The 24,447-nt window shown below is 39.8% G+C and overlaps 1 protein-coding gene and 1 pseudogene across 5 annotated transcripts in view; one reads left to right on the top strand and one right to left on the bottom strand.

The window, feature by feature from the left end:
• The window catches only part of Trpc5 (transient receptor potential cation channel subfamily C member 5), a 294,090-nt gene that overhangs the window by 206,482 nt on the left and 63,161 nt on the right, over nucleotides 1-24,447 (top strand). The window lies entirely within an intron of this gene.
• Nucleotides 21,318-22,497, bottom strand: LOC114089054 (mortality factor 4-like protein 1 pseudogene; annotated as a pseudogene).

Genomic DNA, 24,447 nt, shown 5'->3' with positions numbered 1-24,447 from the left:
CCTAAACTATACTTAGATCCTGGGTAGAGCTGAGCTAAGCTCTAACTAGACCTAAATAAAAATTAGGTTCTAGCTAGGCCTCAAGTGTGCTCTAACCAACAGTAAACTAGGGTGAGTCCCTTTCTAGACCAAAACTAGACTCAATTATATCTGAACGAGGCTAGGCCCATGCTGTTTTAATTAAGATACTACTAGACCTAAACAAGGTTTATTTTCTGGATAGACTTAAACTATGCTTAGACACTGGTCTTGGCTTAACTGGGATCTATGGACCTAAAACAGTCTTATGTACTGGCTGAGATTTAAATGAGCTCTGAATAGACCTAAACTAGAAATAATCCCCAGCTAGCCTTTAACTTGGCTTTAATTAAACTTAAATTAGGTTTGGAATTTTTCATTTTAATTTTAGGGTTTAAAATGACCTATTATTAGTCATAAACTGGGGGTCTAGAGCTTAAATGGGCTCAGCCTGGATCTAAACTAGGATTAGATGCTTGCTAGGGATTACTTGTCATGGAATCCACCTAATCTTCAGGGTTAACTGGGCTCTCAGTAAATCTTTTTTTTTTTTTTTTTTTGAGGGGAGTATACTAGGGATCGAACCCAGGAGCACTCTACCACTATGCTACATCTCCTGCCTCAGCCTCCTGAGTTGTTGGGATTACAGGCATGCAACACTGCACCTGGCCTCACTAATTCTTAAACTTGGTTTACATATAGGGTAAGGCTTATCTGAGGTCTGAAAGACCTAAACTAGGATTAGACTCTGCCTGGGGTTTATCTATGCTCTAACTAGACCTAATCTAGCTTGGGCACTAGCTAGAATTACAGAATACTCTGAAGAGCTCTCAACATAGATAGTTAGCTTTTAACTGGTCACTACAAATTAGCAAGACTCAGACATGCCCTGACTATGTTGAGGCTGTGGCTTGAACTGTGCTCTTTCTAGAAATTAACTATGTTTAGACCCTGACTATGCCTTAACTAGGATAACTAAACTTTAACTGAGCTAACTAGGCCTTATGGGGCTTATGCTTTGTGCAGTTCTTATGTGGGCTGTCTAAACCTTAATTAGGCTTAGGCTCCAGTCCTTTGCTTAATTAGGAACTGATTAGGCCTTGGCTAATTCAAATATACTCATTCTACCCCCTCAGTTCCCTTAGTCAGTATCTTCCTTTACCTCACCTCCTCTGTAGTTTCAGGATGTTTTCTGGATCATAGAAAGAACAGTCATGATCCCCATCTTACCCCATGGCAGCAGGAAACATGGCCGCTCCTAGTCTCAGTTAAGCCAGCCTTACTTGTAGTGTAAAGCAGGAAGCTATCACCAAATTGACATCCCCTCAAGAAAACAAGAGATACTCTTACGTAGCACTACTCCCCCACTCCAGAAGTATATTTTAGTCTCACCCAGTCACCATAGTCTGTACAACTTCTTCCCAGATACTTATATTTTGTAACAAGTCTGTAACAGATATAGAAGAAAGTGTTCCCATGCACAAGAGATGAATGTACAATAGTTTTTCATTTGCTTCTTTAGTTCTTCTCCTTTTTGTAAAGTTTATCTCCTGCATTTCTTTGTCAAAAAATATTTTTATTGACACATAATAATTCTACATATTTACAGGGTACACTGTCATAATTCAGTGCATGTATACAACATGTAATCATCATATCAAGGCATTTCTATTTTCTCAAAAAATAATGAGGAATTGGCAGTTAAGAAGATAAATAGTTGGACCAGGCATGATGGCACATGCCCGTAATCCCAGCAGCTCTGGGAGGCTGAGGCAGCAGAATCACAAGTTCAAAGCCAGCTACAGCAATTTAGCAAGGCCCTAAGCAACTCAATGAGACCCTGTCTCCAAATAAAATATTAAAAAGGGCTGGGGGGGCTGGGGTTGTAACTCAGTGGTAGAGCGCTTGCCTAGCATGTGCAAGGCAATGGGTTCGATTCTCAGCACCACATATAACTAACTAACTAAATAAATGTCTGCCAACAAGTAAAAAATACATTTTTAAAAAGGGGGTGCTGGAATGTAGCTCAGTGGTTAAGCACCCCTGGGTTCAATCTCCAGTACTAAAAAAATTAAAATTAAAAATAAAGAACAGAAATAGTTGATGTATTTATAGAACTGCAGTAAAAGGCCTTGTTTAAGTTTCACAAGGCAAAACCCTGAATATTTGTAGTTCCTATGAGCTCAGTCCTACTGTGAAGAAGTAAGTATTCTAATGTATACTACTTGGCTTATTATAGAATACTATAATGCAGTAAACCCAAGAAGTAAGAATGATAAATCCAGACCAGAGCATGGGCAATCATTGCTGTGTAATGATTTCACAAATTCTTAGTGATAAAAGAATGGTAATTTGTTCCAAACCCTGACTGTATTATTTGGTTTGGAGTATTTGTATACATGCACTTTTTAGCAAAATGCATTTTTATTTCATTCGTTTCTTTAATTTTTCTCCTTTCCTTTTTTGAAGTTTTTGCTCCTATAGTTTGTTTTTTGCCAATAATTATTTTAATGGCATATAATAGTTATACTTACTTAGAGTGTCATAATTCAATGCATGTATATAAGTATAATAATCAAATCAGAGAAATTAGCATTTCTATTTCCTCAAACATTTATCATTTCTTTGTATTAGGAACCTTCAAATTGTAAAATACATTTGACTTTTTCTACATTGAGTGTTCACATTAACCCAACTAAAAATTTTTGTCATCTATACCAAGTTCTAAGTTATAGTTACATAAGCCTGTATAACACCTTCAAGTACAGAGTGATTCAGTATCAGCCCTGCTTGGACTAACGGAAATTTATAAGTAGCATCCAGGGAAAAGCAGCTAAGTAGTTCTACTCACAGGACAGTACATGAATAGAGTAACCATACTTTTATGAGGCTGTATGCAGAAGTAGGTCTAATAGACTGATCTGAGCACCAAAACCAGGGAATTTATGCATTCACTCATCCATTCATTACAACAATATTTATTAATAACCTGTATGCTAGTTATCATCCAGAGTACTAAATATACAATGGTAAGCTCATATAGCTAAGACCTTGACCCCACGGAGTTTTCATTCTACAAACAAAATCAGAGGGCCCGCACAACCATGAATTAAAGTCTAGATTAAAACTATCTAGGGGCTGGGATTGTGGCTCAGCAGTAGAGCACTTGCCTTGCATGTGCAAGGCCCTGGGTTCAATCCTCAGCACCACGTAAAAATAAATAAATAAATAATAAAGAGATTGTGTCCAACTACAACTAAAAAATAAATATATAAAAATATCTATATACTATCAATATACAAGGCAAGGTCAGATGTGATGGCCAATGCCCAAAATGACAGAATAGCTGGAGCAATTAGGAAAAGGGAAGAAAAGCTAGGCAAACAGCCATGTGTGCAAAAAGATAGTTGCAACAAATAAAAGTTGTCCTCATCATAAAACTATGGAAACAGATAGATGTATCTCAACATTACCACCACCACAACCACATCATTCTGGGAAATTCATTTATATTTTTGGGGTCTTTAGTTCTTCACTCTATAAAATGAAATAGCTTACCTTTTTAGGAAAAATGTAGAAAAACTGAACTAGATACAATGAATGATAAAATACTGTATTTTAGGGGATAGTATGCATAGTGGATAAGAGCCATAGGCTTTGGAGTTGTACAGATCTGAGTTTGAATCTCCTGTCACCTTGTAACTACATGCTCTTATCACCTTGTTAACTACATGCCCTTAGCATATGATTTAATCTTCCTGAGCTTCACATTATTTCTCTGTAAGAAGAGAATGATTCTAAGAATAATTATCTCATGGGGCTAGCTGCTATGAGCTAAAATCCAAGAAAGCATGGGAAATATTTAGTTCATCAGTTAACATGCTCTGCTGAAAACCAGGAAAAAAAATGAGTTAAGCCTCGCACAACCTAACTTCTTTTTATTCACATTACTCTTTGATTATCCTCAGAGTATTTAGCAGGTATTCAATAAAGAATGGTGTGATGACTGACTGCTGGGTGCAGTGGCACAGGCTTGTAATTTCAGTGGTTCAGGGGACTGAGACAGAAGGATCACAAGTTTGAGGCCAGCCTCAGCAATTTAGTGAGACTCTATCTCAAAATAAAAAGGGCTGGAGATGTGGCTCAGTGGTAAAGCACCCCAGGGTTCAATCCCTAGTACCAAAAAAATAAAATAAAATAAGATGTGTAGGCTGGTTATTGGCCCTCACCATAGAGCTACAGGAAGATTCAAAAATGATACCAAAGAACTTCAGAAGCTGGAAAAATGTGATGTAACAGAAATACAAATTTTTCCTTATCCTTGCCCCAGTCCAGCTTAACTCATAACCACTCATTCCCTGTGATCTTAACAGAAAGCACAAGCTCCATAGGGATGACACATAAAAATCTCCGGGACAAGGACTCCTGGGTTCTCTGTCTTCTCTACTGAAGCAGGGATGCCACTGTCAATTAGTGGGTAGAGGCCAGGGAACCACTGAATATTCCAAAAATCCACAGGATGTTCTCCCAGAACAAAGAATTACCAGCCCCCAAAGTCAATAGAGTTAAGTTTGAGGAAAAGTGTGCCAGAGACTCTTTGAATCCCTAGCAGATAACAAATACTCTTAAAGGCCTTTCTTATGGGCTCTGTGGGTATAAGCCATGGTCTCTCCCCTGAGGGGAGACCACCAAACACACCAAAGCAACCAGAAAATAAATAAGTATAGCAAATAGTTAATTTTTTTTCTACATAATGTGGTATATCCACTGAATACAGCAAGAATTTTTTTTTTTAATTTTGTTCTTTATACATATACATGACAGTAGAATGTGTTTTGACATATTGTACATACATGGAATATAACTTCCCATTCTTGTGGTTGTATGTGATGTGGAGTTTCCCTGGTCCGTGTATCCATATATGAACATAGGAAAGTTATGTCTGATTCATTCTACTGTTGTTCCTATTCCCATCCCTTCTACAGTCTTTCCCATTCCCCTCTCCTGCTCCCTTCCCTTCATTCCCCTTGGTCTAATCCAAAGAACTTCTATTCATCCCTAACCAGCCCCCATCGTTAATTAGCATCTGCCAGTCAGAGAAAACATTCCACCTTTGTTTCTTTGAGACTGGCTTTTTCCACTTACCAAAATAATCTCCAGTTCCATCCATTTACCTACAAATGCCATAATTTCATTCTCTGTTATGGCTTTTTAAAAAATTTTATTTTAGTTTTTTATACAATATAGAAAACCCCACAAAAATATAAATAATAAACACATATAATTGTGTTATACTATATAAAATATGCATTATTATATTTTATTATATAAAGTTATTATTGTCTATATAAAATACAAACAATAATTATCTATATTTATGGGGGTAAAGTTTGAGTTTTTACATATGTTTAAATTGTGGAAGTGGGAGAATAGTACACATTTGAAGTTCAGGAAAGCTTCAAGGAAGAATTGGATCTTGAAGATCCAAAGAAGAGCTAATGTGTGAAGGAGGCTACTACTCCTTGTACCTTGCAATCTAATTTTAGGACTCCATAGAAAATTATTTTTATTAATCATCAGAGCCAAACAACTGTCCTCAATCCCCACAGTTTTGCAATTCTCTCTCTCCTTAACTTCTATAACATCATCATTTTATTTTAATTCTTTTTTTTTTCTTTATGGTGGTAGGGATCAAACCTAGGGCCTCACACACACCAGGCGAACACTCTGCCCCTGAGCTATATCCCCAACCCAGCCCCCTAATTCCATTTTGACCTAAGCCTCAGGTTTTGTTATACATTCAAGCTATATAGGTATATGTACCTCTAAGTCCAGCCTGCTGCTTTTCCTTATTCTCCCTTTCCTCTTAATTATTATATTCATCCATTTACATTCCTTCTCACTCCACAAGGGATTTGAGGTAGTTACAATTTCATGCCATGCATTGTCTCTTAATTATAATACCCACTCCTGAGGTTTTATCCACCATTTTTATACAAGGAACTTCCAAACTACACCTCTGACCCTGATATTCTTCCTACATACCACAACTATCTGCCCAACACTGTCTAGAGACACCTCAATCCAGCATATCCTAAATTTAAGATGATTGATTCATCCTGGTTTGCCCAAGATATTCCGAATTTTAGCACTAAAAGTTCCATGTCCTGGGAATTCTGTCAATCTCATCAAACTAGGACAAAAATTCACTGTGACTAAAATGAACTCATCAATGTCTATACCAAACCCAGTCCTACTCCTGATGTCCTGATGCTCTCCATAATTTAATAGCAGAGGTATTTTCCTTCTGCATAAACCTCAGTTCCTTTATTTATTTATTTATTTAGGTACTAGGAATTGTACCCAAAGGCACTTAATTACTCACTGAGCCACATCCCTAGCCCTCTTAACTTTTATTTTTTTTTTTATTTTGAGACAGCACCTCTCTAAATTACCTAGGGCCTCACTAAATTGCTAAGGTTGGCTTTGAGCTTGCAATCCTCCTGTCTCAGGCTCTCCAGTTGCTGGAATTATTGGTGTGCACCACTAAACCCTCCTCTTCATCTTCCTCTTCCTTTTACAATTGATTGTGAAATAGTATCAATTTTAACTCCAAAATATTTATTTTACCATCACCTTTTGTCCCCCATTGCTTTAATTTAGGTCTTTATCACCTCTCACCTGGGTAGTTACAATAGTCAAAATCAGCCCCCCTGCCTCCAGCCACTCTGTTGTCCCCTTTGCCAATTCATCATCCCTGCTGCAAAGAGTAATTATTCTGAAAAACAAATCTGATCCTGTATAGGTAATGATCTCCTCATCACTATGGAAGTCTCACAGACTGAACCCCAAGAACAGCATTAAACCAAGGCCCCTCAATATTTGAGCATGGCACTACACAGTATGTATAGTTTAAAATATGGTTATTATGGAGTAAAATACACTAGGAGTGTGAGGTGTGAGAGGGAAAATAAAATACAGTAAAAACAACCAACATACCCTTGAGAAGTCAGTTTGTCCACACCGATTTTTCATCTTCTTGTTTCTTCAGAGAAGTGTGTAACAATCACAGTCAAGGCAAATAAGTATTGCCAGGGAACTCTGGGTAGTACAGACTAGTTACAACCTTGATATTCATCTGAAACACAATTATAAGTTACATTGCGCAGAAACTAAGATAGCATGAGACAAAATTTACTCACTTCCTTAGACTATGAGGTCTTAACTCATCTGTGACCCTACTTCCAAATTACTCCTGTTGCAAGAACCAGAGGCTTTCCATCCCAGACTGGCCAGGAAGCCAAGAATTTGCCTTGGAGATGTTTCTACCAGTGGCAGGAAGTATGTATCTATTTGAATAAGGAGGTGGGGGGAGGAGACTCCAAATCCAGATAATGGAGAAGGCAAGTACTTTCCCTGGGAATAGAAAAAGAGCCCATCCCTTCCTCCCTCAGCAAAACGCACCTAGCCTCTCCGACACTAGCAAGTTGTGATTTGTTTATGAAGTAACTCACCTTGGATGTAAAGGCTGACCTTCACAGAACACTGCAAAAATGTGGCTGCCAGAATAGCAGAGCTGTCACCAAAGGCTTGCCTTTCTACTGGTGGGAATTTTCACCACCCTGTAGAAAACTTTTTCTTCTATCCAGTTATTTAAGTGATGTACCCACTTCTAAAAGAAGGCTCCCTCAGCTTGGATCCTGACTCTTTTTTTTTTAATTCTCTGCCACATTCATTTTTCTAGTTTTTTTTTTCTTTCTGTAGCTTTATAGGACATTGAAACATTTCATTTATCTTCCAAAGACCTTGCTTCTGAAACTAATTTTCCTTTCATTTTAGGTACCTCCAGAGTAAGAAACACACAGACAGAAACACACACATCCCACAAATAAATACACAGCCCTTCATTGTTTGTTTGTATATTTCTTTATTTTGGTGCTAGAGATCAAACCCAGGGCCTTTGCTGAGTTACACCCAAGCCCCCCTGGACTGTTTAATAGCAACAACAACCTCCTTCTTCCTAAACCTGAGAGTTATATGCTCTGGTCTTCGCCCTAAAGAAATTTAAAGTCTAATCAGAGAGACCAACAAAGTACAGCAAAGAACAAAGATCCCAGAGTTATTTTTTTAGAAAATAATTGCTACAGGAACTTGGAGAATGAGGAGGTCAGCATACACTGGAAACTTCAGGAAAACTTCACATTTTTCAGAGTGTAATCAGAATTCATTCAAATACAACTCAAGAAGATTTAAAAAAAATTCTGAACTGACAACTGGGGATTCTTTCTCTTCCCCAATCCCTCATTGTGGTCAGGTGATATGGTTCAGGCTTAAAGCATTCATTAGCTTCTTTCACAGTGAGTCCCCTGCCTCCAGGCCAAGACCACCTACTTCACTTTCCTGTGCTGCTAATCCGTCTACCTCTATATCCAACTCTAAACCTCTAAACTTCTGTCTGTCTTTTTTTTCTTTTTTGGTACCAGGTATTGAACCCAGGGGTGCTTACCTGCAGGGCCATATCCTCAGCAGCACCAGCCCCTGACCTTTTTATTTAAAGACAGGGTCTCACTGAGTTGCCTAGAGCCTCACTAAGATGCCAAGGCTGGCTTTGAACCTGTGATCCTCCTGCCTCAGCCTGCCAAGCGGCTGGCATTACAGGCATGCACCATAGTGCCCAGGTTAAATTTCTGTCTTTTCTTTAGCAACACAAAGCCCTAGAGAAGTGAGCAAGAATAAGAAAAAGACAAATACAGATTATTGGTATTTAATTGAACATTCTGTCTATTGTCATTGTTACTCCAAAAATCTTACCATCATTTTTTAAAATTTTCTATGTGTCAGTCAACCATGCACAGTGCTAAGAACTTTTCCTGGATAGTATTTTATTTAATCCTGTCAACCCTAGGAGAGAGGCAATATTTGTATTCCCATTTTACACATGAGGAAACTGAGGTAAAGAGCTATAAAAGGACTTGTCCAAGAAACACACTGTCAACAAGTGGCAAAGCCAGACTTTGACCTCATGTCTGTCTAGCTCCTAAGTTTACATACCAGAGACTGTGGAGGATGGTGGATAGAGCAAGTATCAGAAAACATTTTTAGTGACAGACCAGATAACAAACATTTTAGATGTTTTAGGCCATAAGGTACACTACTCTGCCACTGTAGTATAAAAGCAGCCATAGATAACATGTAAACAAATAAGTGTGGTTCTAGTCCCACAAACTTCATTTACAACAGCTAAAGTTTGATAACCTCTGGATTAGAACATCCATGGTGTGTTCCAGACCTGGCTCTCACCACTTAGTTTCTTCATCTGTACGACTGCAGCGATTCATCCCTTATAGAGTCATCATGAGGATGAGTAATTAAAGGAATGAGTAAATTCAAAATGCCTGGTGCATAGTAAAGTACTCAGAAAGTCATTATTAAAAGCTGACTGGTGGGGGGGGCTGGGGTGTGACTCAGTGGTAGAGCACTTGCCTAGCACATGTGAGGCACTGGATATGATCCTCAGCACCACATAAAAAATAAGCAAACAAAATAAAGCTATAAAAAAAGCAAGTGAGCTGCAGTTGTAGCTCAGTTGTAGAGCACTTGGCTACAAGTGTGAGATCCTGGGTTCAATCCCCAGCACCACATAAAAATAAATAAACAAAATAAAGGTAAAAAAATTATTAAAAGAATCAACCTACCAAAGCCCCACTGGTCTTGATACTCAGCAAAAAGAACTACTCCCTCAGGACTCCAACTAATTTGATTCTCCTTTCAGCTACATGAACCATGTAAGTTTACTTTCCTGTTTTCATCATTACTGAGAAAGTCCCCTGGCTTCCTTATAGTTGTTGTCAGGCCCTGAGGACTTTATCATGGAAGACAGGAGTCTGATTTTTATTATGATTTGTTAGGTTTGCTTTAAGAATGATATTCTGGAAAAAAGAAAGAAAGAAAAAGAATGATATTCTGGCCATTGAAGTTGTGCCTATGTTCCAAGTACCTGACACAGAGTTCTAGGTTCTCAGTGAACATTGGTGGCTTAATTGAACTGGCTATGTTTTGAGTAGTTTTGCCCACATGTAATCCCAGTGACTCAGGAGGCTGAGGCAAAAGGATCACAAGTTCAAGGCCAGCCTCAGCAACTTAGCAGGACCCTCATACTTGGTGAGACCCTAACTCAAACTAAAAAATAAAAAGGGCTGGTGATGTAGCTCAGTGGTAAAGTGCTTTTGAGTATAAGTACTGCAAAAATAATAACAGTCAGACAATTTTTTTTGGTGCTGGGAATCAAACCCAGGGCCTTTTGTGTGCTAGGCAAGTGTTCTACCACTGAGCCACATCTTCAGCCTGGAAAATAAATTCTTTAAAAAGTGCTTCTAGCATTGAGAGCCCTTTCTTTCTCCAACAGAGAGAAAGAGAATGTGTCTAGGTAGACAGGAAAGGTGTAGGAGTTTGCAAGATGGCTGGGTGGATGAAGCAGTGAAGGACATACTGTTCCTGTGCTGTATTAAACACACGGGAGCTGTAGTGCATTGGTTTCTCTAGGCTTCTGAAAAAGCATCAAGTAAAACTCTGAGCAAGTTTTTTGCTTTTAGTCAAAATCATACTCATGCAATCTTTCATCTCAGTTTAAACAAAAATCCTGAAATACCTCAGCTTGTCAGACAGCACCCCCACCCTTGAAAAAGCCATCCTTTCTGCAATCCTGACTTTGAAAAGGTCGGGCGAGCGTTGGAGGAAAAGACCACCAAGAGACCGTCTCATGCAACAGCAAAAGGTTTATTGGGGGTCCAGCATGCTGGGGCTCAGAGCTCACTTCAGAAGAGCAGAGAACAAAGAGCCCCGAGAACCACTTGAGCAGAGTTTATATACATTCTTTAGAGAGGGCAGGGGCTTTACATACGTCATAGCCTCCTTTAGCAAATCATCATATACCGCGGGAAAATCAAATAACAACTCTAAAACATGATTAGCACATTCATTGGCGGGAACAGGTCGGGTGGGGGTGATTGGTCAGCACTAAGATAGGCATACATTTAAACTGATTGGTCGAAGCCCTGAGACGTGTACGTGCTGAGCTGCACGGCCTCTGGGAAGGGGTGATTTAGTAACTAGGTGGTCAGGGGAAGATTTCGACACACATCTAACAGGCAGTTCCGGGAATTGTCTTAACTGCCACAGGAATTTCAGGCACTGAGTGCAGCTTGGAAACTTTACAAAACCTGGTCCTTTACATTTTAACTTCAATTTCTTTTATCCTTTCAACTTGCTAATCTTTCTCAATGAAAAATTCTCTCCTTTATCTACCAAATTGTCTTCCATCCTCTAAAATGCCTCTTGCATAATAATCCAGTTATTCTTTCTGGAATTTGTTAGCATTATTTATAGGATCTGACTACAATGAGGAGCATAATAGTGTGTACTTCTCCAACCAACTATACCTCCTCTACCTCACCATCTCCCTCCCTCTACCACCACCATCAATTTCCTTTCCAGAATTTCAAGCTGGTAATTAGCATAACAGAGCACTGCCACAGTCTGGCTGGGCACAAATAGCCGAGCCGCCACAAAGCACTTGTATGTTCAAACAGGAAACTTTAGTGCCCGAACACCACCAGCACTCCAGGCACACTTCCCAGGAGCCCTCTCTTCTCTCCACCGGGCTCCGCGCCAACTCTCGGGGACCCGTGAGAACTCAACGGGAACTCCAAAGTAGCGGGCACCCGAGGCAGCAAGAGCCGCCCTATTGCCGGACAGCAAAGGTCTATATACAACTGAATACACAGCTTAACTTAACCATCATCGTCACCTTTCAACCATTCCCTCTAGCAAAATGCCAGGCGTCATTCAGACTGTGGCCCTCAACAGAGCACACCCTCAGAATATTCAGAGGAACTCAGGATAATGGAAGCAGTGCTGCTGCAGATGCATGCAAACTCTGTCTAGGCATGGACTGTGTCAAATCACATAAATAGTAATGTCAATACTACATATCCAGGAAGCAACCCCATCCATCTGTCTCTTCCTGATCCTCCTCCTCCCCATCATCATCATCATCATCATCATCATCAAAATAGCTAATGTTTATTGAGTGCTTTTTCATTTAATCCTCACAATAATCCATGATGAAAAAATTATAATAATATTTGTTTTCTAGTTGCAGAGCACCGAAATAAGTCTCTTAATCTTCATAATGATGCCATGACATGAGTTACCATTATAATCCTAACTTTGCACATGGGGAAATGAAGCGCTAGAGAGACTAAGTAACTTGCCTATCATCACCCAGCCGAGATGTGGCACAACTGTAATTTCAACCCTATGTCTGTCTCTCTGACTGCAAAGACCAAGTTCCTGACCATATCACACTATCTTATTTGAAATATCTTTAGGCTTGCAGCCCAAAGATGCTATTATGCTAACACAGATATATGAGGCATGCCAACTCCCATCCATTTGGTGTTCAGAAAGTTTCAAAGCACTTTCCTACCTGTGATCCATTCAATCTTCACAGTAACCCTGTGAGGAATAAGGGACATCACCATTAAGCAAATAAAGACCAAAATACAAATACTTGCCCCAAGTACCACAAAACAGAGCCAAACCAATGTCAATGTTCAATATAGATGTTCCTCTATTTTTGAGGGATTATTCCTTTATAAACTCATGGTAAATTGAAAGTATCATAAGTCAAAAAAAAGGCAGTGATAAAGGCGCAGTGGTACACAGCTGTAATCCCAGCACCTGGGGAGGCTGTGGCAGGAGGTCAGTGAGTTCAGTGCAAGCCTCAGCAAAAGCAAGCTGCTAAGCAACTCAGTGAGACCCTGTCTCTAAATAAAATACAAAATAATAGGGCTGTGGATGTGGCTCAGTGGCCAAGTGCCCCAGAGTTCAATCCCTGGTAGCCCCCTACCCCCCAAATGCATTGAAATACACATAACCTGGAAAACATTGCAGTTTAACAACACAGTAGACTGTAGAGTATCCAGTTCCTCCCCTTGTGATTCTGAGGCTGACTGGGAGTTGCAACTTGCTTCCACTGACCACATCACAAGAGTATTAGACTGCATATAAAGAGTTCAGGAAAAAACTGAAATTCAAAATCTGAAGTATGCTTTGTACCAAATGTCCTTTAACCTCATCATAAAGTCAAAAATCCATAAATCAAACCATTATAAGTCAGAAAACAACAATATATGTTACAGGACACATGTACAATTTATGTTTATCCCACGAATTCTAAGCATTCATAGGCTTCGTTGCTGGTAGAATTAATGTTTGATTTTAGTAGGGTTGCCAGATAAAATAAAGGACACTCAGTTACATGTGAATTTCAGATAAAGAAAGAATAATGTTTAGTACATCCCAAAATTGTAAGAGACATTATTTTTTATCTGAAATTCAAATTTAACTGGACATCCTATATTTTTATTTACTAAACTTGGCAACCCTAATTATGACTACTGCCTCAAACCCCACTAGGAATGTTAGCAACATATTACTCTTCTAAAAGCTGACAAATTTAGCATTCCAAAATATATCTGGCCCTAAGGGTTTTGAAATAGGGATTTTGGGGGTGTTTACAGTGGTGCACACCTATAATCCCAGAGACTCAGGAGGCTGAAGCAGGAGGATTGCGAGTCCATGGCCAGCCTGGACAACTTAGTGAGACTTTATCTTAAACTAAAAAATAAAAAGGGCTGGGGATATAAGCGTCTGTGAGTTCAATCTCTAGTACTGTAAGGGTCAGGCGAAGCGTCGGAGAAAGAGACCACCAAGTGACCACTCATGCAATTGGCAGAAGGGGATTTATTGAACCAGCATGCTGGGGCTCCGTGCCCACTCAAGAAGGGAAAGCAGCCCAGAGCCCCGTGCAGGGGCTGAGCACTGCTTAAGTACACTTTTTGGGGAGGGTGGAGGGCTTTATATACATCAGAACAAATCATCATGAGGCACGGGAAAGTCAAACAACAACTCCTAAACATGATTAGTTCATTCATTGGCGGGAACAGGTCAGGCTGGAGTGATAGGTCATTCCTAAGGAGGGGCTTACATTCAAACTGATTGGTTTTAGGGCCTAAATGACTACGTGACCAGTTACACAGAGCCCTTCAGTTATTAAACAACCAAGTAGTCAGGGGAAATATTTACTGGGCAGTTCCAAGCATTGTCTTAACAGCTACAGAAATTTCAGGTTTTGCAGGTAGCATAGAAACCTAACAATACCTAATCCTTTACATTTTAACTCAGACCTTGCAGCTTAAAAACTTTACAATGCCCAGTCTTTTACCCTTTAACTTTTACACTTTAACTTCAATTTCTTTTACCCTTACAGTACTATAAATAAACAGATAGATTAGATAGATAGATAGATAGATAGATAGATAGATAGATAGATATGAAATAGGGATAGTGGGTCTTTGGGCCTGTAGCATTATCCCAGCACTGGGCTTGGCAATAAATGGAAACCCAACTCTGAAAGAGCAACCACATTTTAAAGAGATGCCTTCAGAATTGGCTGTAACTTTGGCATTCAGCAGATTTCTCTCAGCTCTGTTCATTATCATTTGCTAGATTAATGGTTTACTGCTGTCACTTTGTTTTGTTTATTCTCCAAGGCATTTCCTTTCCAGTTTCCTGACTTAAACCGGTAGGAGTTACTGGATCGCACCCAGTTTTACTCCTTACTTGGCTTTAGTGAGTTTCCAGGCACTCCTCTTCAACTGCTTTTCTGTGCTACATCACTTGCAGGTGTCCCTTTCCTTCTAAACACCCCTTTTGGAATAGGAAGTAAGCTCCTCCACCCTCTGCTGCCATCTCATGTCTAGAGTAAGCCACTGTGTTCTACTTAATTCAGCTGCTCTAGCTCCTTTCCAGAGTCCACCACAAACAACAGGGGACAATTAGAACATCTGCCAGGAAAACCCATTGAGCTAGTTCTGACCATGTATGCTTGCAAATGAAAAAAAAAACATGCTTTTAAAAAATATTTGTTCTAAAAGTGTTTTCAGCATCTAACCTCACTTTTCTCTATTTAGTTCAAATTAGTGAGGCCTAGATCTAACCGGAAATGAGAGGTATGGCTTCCAGTTGCCTTATTTTGTGAAACTGCACCTGTGCTACCATTGATATTAGCAACCCAGCTCAGGAACCAAGTCTGCAAGCTAATTGCAACAACAGAACCAGTTTATTGCAAAATGTATCAGTATACCCTGAGGAACTATGCATATCTCTGCACACACACCTCTCTCTCTCTCTCTCTCTCTCTCTCTCTCTCTCTCTCTCTCTCTCTCTCTTTCTCTCTCTCAAAATTCACCATGGATTAGTGATTTGATTGGGGAAATATCAAATTGGATTAGGCAGAGAATTCATGTAAAATAAAAGGGCTACTTCCAATCATAATCTGGGCCTAAACACTTTGCCAAACCTATTTCTTTGTTTTAAATGTCTGCCGCACTGGAGGAAAATAAAGCTGTACTGTTTAATGAAAGTATAGTTCAGCAAGCTCACGGCAATGCCGAGAGAAGAAAAGTGCTGGGACAGTTGGAAATTTGCATTGCCACTGATTACTTTTTTGAGCATTTTTCTCTACTTCAGAGCCCAAACTTGATTGAGAACTACAAAGCATACAAAACTATATCTCAGGTCATTTCTGCTGACCTGGATTTGTGTGTGTGTGTGTGTGTGTGTGTGTGTGTGTCTGTGTGTGTGTGTATTTAGTTGTAGGTGGACACAATGCCTTATATATATATATATATATATATATATATATATATATATATATATATATATATATATTGTAGTTGGACACAATAACTTTATTCTATGTGGTGCTGAGGATCGTACCCAGAGCCCCCGCACATGCTAGGTGCGCACTCTACTACTGAGCTATAACCCCAGCCCCAATGCATTTATTTTTATTTATTTATTTTTATGTGGTGCTAAGGATTGAACACAGTGCCTCATGGGCACTAGAGGAGCATTCTACCACTGAGCCACAACCCCAGCCCTACTGACCTGGATTTTTAAATACACCCTTGTTCACAACCAGCCTCTCTTTTGAAAAGCTGACATATGATGCAATGAAAGTTGAGCCCATTTCAACTTGTAGCCATTCACTGAAGGAATAGGAGGTGGTTCTTTAAAGAGCAACAAAAAATACCCAAGAAAGGTTCTTACTTTCAATCTTGACATAGCTGATAAATGCTGTTTCTTCCTAGTCCTCACCTTCTTTCCAAGGTGGAGGAGGACTCTTCTTCACCTTTCAGTTCTTCTAGTTCTCAAAATGGACTAAAGGAAGAAGGGCTTATAGCTGTAAACACCCCTGCTTGCAGTCAGCTGATTTCACAAATAGCCAAAGGTAACTCTGGCAAGCCCTTCAGAGAATTATAGCCCTGTTGCAGTGGGAAATTGGTTCCAGGATGCTCTGGATACTCCAGTCCCTGAATAAAATAGCCTAGTATTTTTTGTTTTATCCTATATACTTTGTTCTTTCAGTCAACCCTAGAATGCTTATAATACCAAAACAATGTAAATGCTATGTAGATACTTCTGGTTGTTTTGGGTTGCTGTTTTTTTGTTTGTTATTGTTGTGGGTTTGGTTGGTTGATTTGTTTTGTTTTATTTTAGTGCTAAGAATTGAACCCAGGAGTGCTTAAACCAAGAGTGCTCTACCACTGAACAATATCCCCAGCTCCCGCCCAATACCCACCGCCAACCCCCATCCCCAACCCCAACCCCCAACCCCCAACCCATTCCTATCTGCAAATTTGCAACCCTCCTGCCTCAGACTCCCAAACTGCTGGGATTACAGGCCAGTGCTACCCTCCCGGCTATAAATAGTTGTTACACTGTATTGTTTAGGGTGTAAGGGTCCGGCGAAGCATCGGAGAAAGAGACCACCAAGTGACCACTCATGCAATTGGCAGAAGGGGATTTAATGAACCAGCATGCTGGGGCTCCATGCCCACTCGAGAAGGGAAAGCAGCCCAGAGCCCCGAGCAGGGGCTGAGCACTGCTTAAGTACACTTTTTTGGAGAGGGCGGGGATTTTACATACATCACAGTCTCCTTTAACAAATCATCATACCGCGGGAAAATCAAACTACAACTCCTAAACATGATTAGTTCATTCATTGGCGGGAACAGGTCGGGCGGGGGTGATAGGTCAGTTCTAAACGGGGTACACATTCAAACTGATTGGTTTAGGCCCTGCAAGGCCTACGTGTGAGACCACACAGAGCCCTTCAGTTATTAAACAACCAAGCAGTCAGGGGAAATATTTACTGGGCGGTTCTAAGCATTGTCTTAACAGCTACAGGAATTTCAGGTTAACAATACCTAATCCTTTACATTTTAACTCAGACTTTGAAGCTTAGAAACTTTACAATACCCGGTCTTTTACCCTTTAACTTTTACGCTTTAACTTCAATTTCTTTTACCCTTACAAGGGAATGAATTGAAAAGAAGTCTAAACATATTCAGTTCAGATACAATTAAAAGATAGTTCCCTGCTTGACTGAATCTGAGGATGCAAAGGGATAACTGCACTACTTTAGGAACCTCTGAACGTTAAACATGTGTCAAGGTAACCTTTCTTCCAGTTTCACGGATTGCACCTTATATACATACCCAACAATTTGAAAATCATCCGGAAATAACCAGTTAGGTGATTCAGTGTGGAAGTAACTTGCCCAATCCTGATCTTTTTTTTTTTTTTTTCTTGCTTATAGGCTTGGGGAAGGAGTTAGGGTGGACTAAGGAGGAAGTTAAAAAGTTTTCTCTCCTCTGACCATGCCTGTTCCTCATGGAATTGCTGGAGCTGAATACTGTTGACTTTTTACTCTCCCCCATAACTTGGCTTACTGCTCAAGAGCCCACTCTGACCCCCAAATCCTTTTCTCCTATGAAAAGACTTCCCCTCATTTTCTACTGGGTGGAAACCCAGTCAATAACAAGGGAAGTTTCTCCCTAGCTTTTTATTTTTTTGACAATACCATACCGTATAAGAACTTGTATTTTTTAATTGGTTCTTTTTAATTTTACATGACAGCATAATCCATTTTGACATAATTTTACAAGCACGGAATATATTTTATATGAGCACTTACTTTAGAGCTTAGTGCACAGTAGGCATTCAACTATTAATTGCTGTTATTATTATTACTATTTATCCTCTTTGAGCCTCCATTTTCTTATCTGTAAAATGGCTGAGTAACAGTACCAACCTCCTAGGTTTATTAATACAGATGTGTCTTCACTTACAATGGGGTTATATACCCATAAGCCATGATAAATTGAATATACATTGACTACACCCAACCAACTAAACATCATAGCTTATTAACAGAGTGCACTGTAGAGTACCAGTTGTTTCCTTTGGTGACTGCATAACTAACTGCTGCTGCCCAGCATTGCCATAAAGGATCAGGCAGCATATGTCTAGGCCAAGGAGACATCCAAATTTTAAATTTGAAGTTCATGAGTGCATATTGTATTGGTGCCATCATAAATCAGGGACAGTCTGTATGCACAAGTTGCTTTCTAATCTAAAGTATCCCATGCTCTTCAGATAGAAGATTGAATGTGTCATCACTTTAAGTTTCTGAAGAGATCTGAGTATAGTTTTGGGGGCTTTGGATTGAACTCATGAAGTGTATTTCAAGTATAATGGGGAGGGGAATAAAGATGCCTAATAAAAGTCAGAAAAATATTTAATGACTTTCCAACAGCAGGGCATGGTGGCACATGTCTGTAATCCCAGAGGCTCAGGAGGCTGATGCAGGAGGATTGAGAGTTAGAAGCCAGCCTCAGCAATTTAGCAAAGCCCTAAGCAACTCAGTGAGACCCTCTTTCTAAACAACAACAAAAAAATGTATAAAAAGGGGCTGAGGATGTGGCTCAGTGGTTAAGCACCCCTGGGTTCAATCCCTGGTACCAAAAAAAAAAAAAAAAAAGGAAATAGTATTAGCATCCCAAACACAGTAAGTTCTACATACATTTTGTCTGTGGCTAGCATGATTACTACTAAAGAAATGCCTTGAGGACCCACAGAACTCAGGTGAAAAGAGAAGCCTTGGGTTTGTCTTAGAGAACCTTAGGGGAATGAGTTCTCTGTGGGTTTTGTGCTTGAGTGGCCAGGGGAAACATCCACTGAGTAGTTGGACATTCATACCTTGATTTTAGAGAGGGAAAAAGGGGTACTCTCTCACTTTGTCAAACACATTAAATGCTTAAAAATCCTTTTGATGAATGAACTGATGCATGCAAAAGTGCTTCTCCCCCTTAGATGGTATCTTATTAGCATAGCATCTAATAAGAAGGTTCTAGAGAGAAGTAAGTGTAACACAAAGCAGACTCTGAAAGGTACCATAAGGAAGAAGCAAAGTTGTCTGGGCTCAAGGAGGAAGAAGAGGTCACCTCTGGCTTGTGCAATCAGGGAAGGTTTCCAGAAGGAAGTGATGTTCTCTAATTTCATGATTTTCTGCAGCCTTTTCTTAGAACTCTGGTGTTTTCTGATTTTTCTAATTTATGAATGCCCTAAATTCCCCAGAGTGCAGTGACTCATGACAAAGTGGTGAGCTTTTCCTGAAGTTAAATGGATCCAGATTGAATGAGTGTCCTTTTATTCCATCTTTTATATCATAAAATGGTCAAAGGAGATGGAAGAGACAACGACTTTTTCATACCCTTACTTGGCAAAATAATCTCTCAATTTGGAGGGGAGTGGCTTTAACTGATCTGTGAGAGTCAACCATCTGGGAACCTGACATATTTACCATCTGTCCACTTAAGCGAGCATCTGAACACAAACACTATCGTCCTGTTACTTGTTTCATATGAGTTAGGCTTGTCTCACCAAGAACTCCAGCAGGCCAGAATCACTGTGGGTCTATCTAGTAGTGACTGTCTCCCAAGTGTCACTCAAAACTGGGCTCAGAGCAGGTACTCTGAAAGGCTTGTTGAAAGATCTCTCTGCAGTCCTTGCAGTGAGCACGTCAAATTTTGTTCTGGTTTGGGGACATTATGTGAATCAGTCATTAAAGCCTGATTAGACAGTTATAGGAACAAAAGTCACATTTGAGAGACTGGTGAGGGGCTAGGGAGATGATTCTCGCTATGTGAGTGAAGTCAAAACTCTGTTAAGGTGAAATCCAAGCTATTTATTTGCTAGTTTTCTAGGAGAGAAATAGGCTCTTTCCAGTAGAATTTCTATCAAGATATTCCTACAAAAGGGCAAAGAGCCTTTGAGTCCCTTCTTTTAAAACACAGCTTTAGCTGGGCCTCGGGGCACACATCTGTAATCACAGCAGCTAGAGAGTGGGAGGCAGGAATACAAAGAGTTCAAAGCCAGCCTCAATTCAGCAATTTAGCTAGGCTATACACAATTTAATGAGACCCTGCCTCTAAATTAAAATGTAAAAAAGGATGGGAATGTGGCTCAGAGGTTAAACACCTTGGGTTCAATCCCTGGTACCAAAATCAACAACAACAACAACCCCCCTCCAGTTTTATGTCAAAGGTGGAAAGGCTTTTCCAAATATTTTGTAAAGTATGGAAAAAATATAACAGATTTTACCCCTTTCTTGGGAATATTGGAGAAATGAAGCATTATCTGTGGGTAAAGGGGGACAACTACAGTGAAAACTCCAAGATATCTGTGCAGAAAATATTTGGAAAGATTGAAAAGGTGGGTCCCATACAGACCTGTCCTGGTAAACCAGGAGATTAAGATCTTTATTGGCTCTTCTATGCTCTTAGCTAACCCTCCATATCTAGGGTAGGTTTCATCATTTCTTTCTTTTTTTTTTTTTTTGAAATTTAAAGAAAAAATTTATTGAAGATTTGAAAAACAATTCCTAAAAGATTTGACTTTTCCAGAAAACTGTAGCTACACAATGCATTCCGTCTATCATGTTAAAACGTGCATAAGACACAAATACAAAAACCATGAAACAAGCCACCATTCTTCAACAATTTGAGCAAAGATATAATGCCTAAGGAACAACATGGATGACTTGCGAAGGATGGGCTCTTTACTTTAAGCACCATTAAAAAAAAAAAGGAGCACAAATGGATGAGTGTGTTCAGTTATATACACTGAATTGAACCTTTGGCACTAGGAATCAGAGCATTTTGTCATATAGCATTAACACATACTATAAAAGTGCGTAGTGTCAAAGGAATAGAACCACCAGCATTCAAAAGCAGCTTTGTCAACTAGGCAAACACTCTACAGCATGTCTCTCTGTTGTCCATCGTTGAATACACTGGTAGCAACTTTGAAATGAAATTAAAAGAAAGAAAGGAAAAAAGGAGCAGTAACCCCTTTTATTTTCTCTGTTTAAATTCAAACAGAAAACAAACATCAATTTTGTTATACACTAACATCTTCAAAGTACATCATTTGTACAAGAGAAGGACTAAGAACAAAAATGTGTTTACAGAGATCCAAACACAAGTGAATGAAGTACACCTCCTCACACTGCTTTCCGATGGTATTCAGGAGGGGCGACTTCATAATCGCTGGCACTAAACAAAGTTGCAGAATTCTTTGCCAGGTACTTGAGGAAATCATGAAGATAATTCAGTAATAAAGCAAGGCTCTTCTCATCCAGAGGTGTATAGGCCAACATTGCTCCAATTCGTACAAATAATCTCAGTAGATGTGGCGCTCCATACACCTGGGACATGGGTGCATCAGGATGATCTGCAAGGATTTCAGCATACTGAGGTCTCTCAAATTTGTAGAGCAGTTGAGTGCCCAGCATTACATTGAAGTATTCTTTTATTCCTGCCACAACTTCATTAACAGCATACTCCTTATTATCTGTGTTTCCTCGAGATTTCTTATAATTTGCATAATCCTCAAGAATAGAATCCACATTCTTCTTCGCAGGAAGATAAAAGAGCTGTTTCTGTCTGGTAATTAAGTCCCAGTCATCAACAAGCCATGGTTTTAGCTCTTCAGGAATCTTTACTTTAACTTCAATTCTGTTCATAAATGTTTCTTCATTTTCAACAGTAGGATCTACCCGGGCCCTTTTCTTCCGAGGAGGCTGAGGTGTCTCACTGGTACTGCCACCATCTCCATTTCCAGGTGTTTTCTGTTTGTTCTTTTTGGTTTTCACTTCAACATTTTTCTGTTGCAGACCAGATGTCTTCTTTCCTGGAGCAGCCCCTCTCATCTTCCCCTCTGCATACTGCTCCTGATTGGCTTTTTGGAGTTCTCGCTGTTTCTGCAGATTGGTGTCCACGTACTTGAGCACTCTGCTCTCTGGAACCCATTCATCCCAATTTTTATTCCAACCACTGTAATGTATAAAGTATTTCACTTGTTTGTCCTTTATGGCAACCTTAACGCGCTTTGCTTCATAAAGGAGAGGCCCATGAAAGCACAGCACTCGCTCACCCTCCTGGAATTTCGGCTTCGGGTCCTGCTTGGGCGCCATTTATAAGGGATTCGCCACCTCCTCCTTCTCCCACCACCACGACTACCGCCCCCTACTCTCTACCCCACCCAACTTCGCGTCAGACACGCCGTCAGGCACAGCCTAGGTTTCATCATTTCTGGCCTTTGCCAATAGGCAAGTCTCTTAACTGGCTAATATTATATAGCCAATTTAAACTGTTAAAGGTACTTAATATTTTCATGTATTATAATTTCCCATAAACATGAGTATAACTTCAGTGCCTTACCTAAAGCAATAGGAGATGTGGGCATGGTAAGGTCAAATGGGCAAGATATTAGAAAATTCATCTTCTTGCTTGCTAAGTTCACACCTTCAATGGATTGTCAGAGAGTGCATTGTTTGAGAGCTTGGTCTACAATGTCAGCCAGACTCCACCACTCACCAAGACATGTGACCTTGGCTTCAATCCTATTATCTGTAAAATGGATGTAATACCACTATCTGCCTTTAGGGTCTTTGTGAGATGATTCATGTGAAAATCTGGTAAAGTGTCTTGCACATATTCAGAGCTCAATATATAATAGTTAACCTACCTATGTTAAGAGTAGTTCCTAGTTGCAATTTTCAGGAGACTTGGCTTATCAACCAGACTTTGCCTCCTTCATATACTAAAGAAAGAAGAACCTTGGAAAGAGTGCCCCATGGATGGTTCATCAGGCACAAATCTATTTATTCAAAAAAGTATTTATTCAGCATCAACCTTGTGCTAGGCATTTTGAAAAATGTTAAAAATATGATGAGGAATAAAATTGTTCCACATCCTTGAGCAACATCCAGTCTTCTGACTGTTAAGATGCTCCTGTACTCCTCAAACTTTATTTTACTTTGTTTTGTTGTCCCTAAGTAGGAATTAGGCAAGGACTTCATCATTTTCATTACCCCCCCAAATACAAGATCATTTCCCATGAAGTTAAAAAGTCATAAGGGGCCAGGTGTGGTGGTACACACCTGTAATCCCAGTTACTTGGGAGGTTGAGGCAGAAGGATTGCAAGTGAGGCTAAGGCAGGAGGATCATCAACATAGCAAGGCTCTAAGCAATTTAGATTCTGACTCAAAATTTAAAAAAAAAAAAAGCATGAGGGGAAGCACTTCCACATTGGTGGAAGAAGGACTTCTGAACATCCACTCTTCCAAAATAGCAATATAAAACATTGGAAAAAATTTCAAATTCAGTTTTTTCACAACTCTGGAAATTAACCGAAAGCTTACAATAGCCAGGCATGTGGTGCACGCTGGTAATCCCAGTGACTCAGGAGGCTGAGGCTCAAATTCAAAGCCAGCCTCAGCAACTTAGCAAGGCCCTGTCACAAAATGAAAAATAAAAAGGGCTGGATGTGGTTCAGTGGGAACGCACCTCTGGATTCAATACAGCAGTTCAATCCAAAGAGCTTTTATTCAAGAAAAACAGCTGAATTTCAGTATGAACAAGTTTTGTGGTATTTAAACGTGCCCTATTCCCATCTTCCTTTATCCAGTTCCACAGTAACATTGGAAACCAAAGCTAGGACTGGAATTGTGGCTTAGTGATAGAGCACTTGCCTGGCATGTGTGAGGCCCTGGGTTCCATCCTCAACACCGCAAATAAATAAATAAATAATCCATTAACAACTAAAAAAATATTTAAAAAAAGAAAGAAAGAAAAGAAAACCAAAAGCCTTAGGTTCACAGTATCTGTGAAAAGCAACAGCCTGGCACCCAGTGGAGGGCGCAGAGTAGGTTTAGATTACCCCAAATAGACCTATCCCCAGAGTTGTCATTATGTGCACTGTCAGGCAACTCCCTAGAAAAGTCCCATTCAAAGGACTTGTCTTTAGGTGATCTGACTCAGCATCAAGGCCCTTTCCTGAGTCCTTTGTTGGAAAAAATAAGCAGCAGTGGTTTAACATCAAGGGTTAGGGTTAGGATTAGGACATATACTTAGGGCAAACAATAAGCTAAACAAAAAGCAATTGAAATTCAG

This window comes from Marmota flaviventris, chromosome X (assembly GCF_047511675.1).
Source record: "Marmota flaviventris isolate mMarFla1 chromosome X, mMarFla1.hap1, whole genome shotgun sequence".
Lineage (NCBI taxonomy): Eukaryota > Metazoa > Chordata > Mammalia > Rodentia > Sciuridae > Marmota > Marmota flaviventris.
This window is presented reverse-complemented; position numbering and strand designations above follow the sequence as displayed.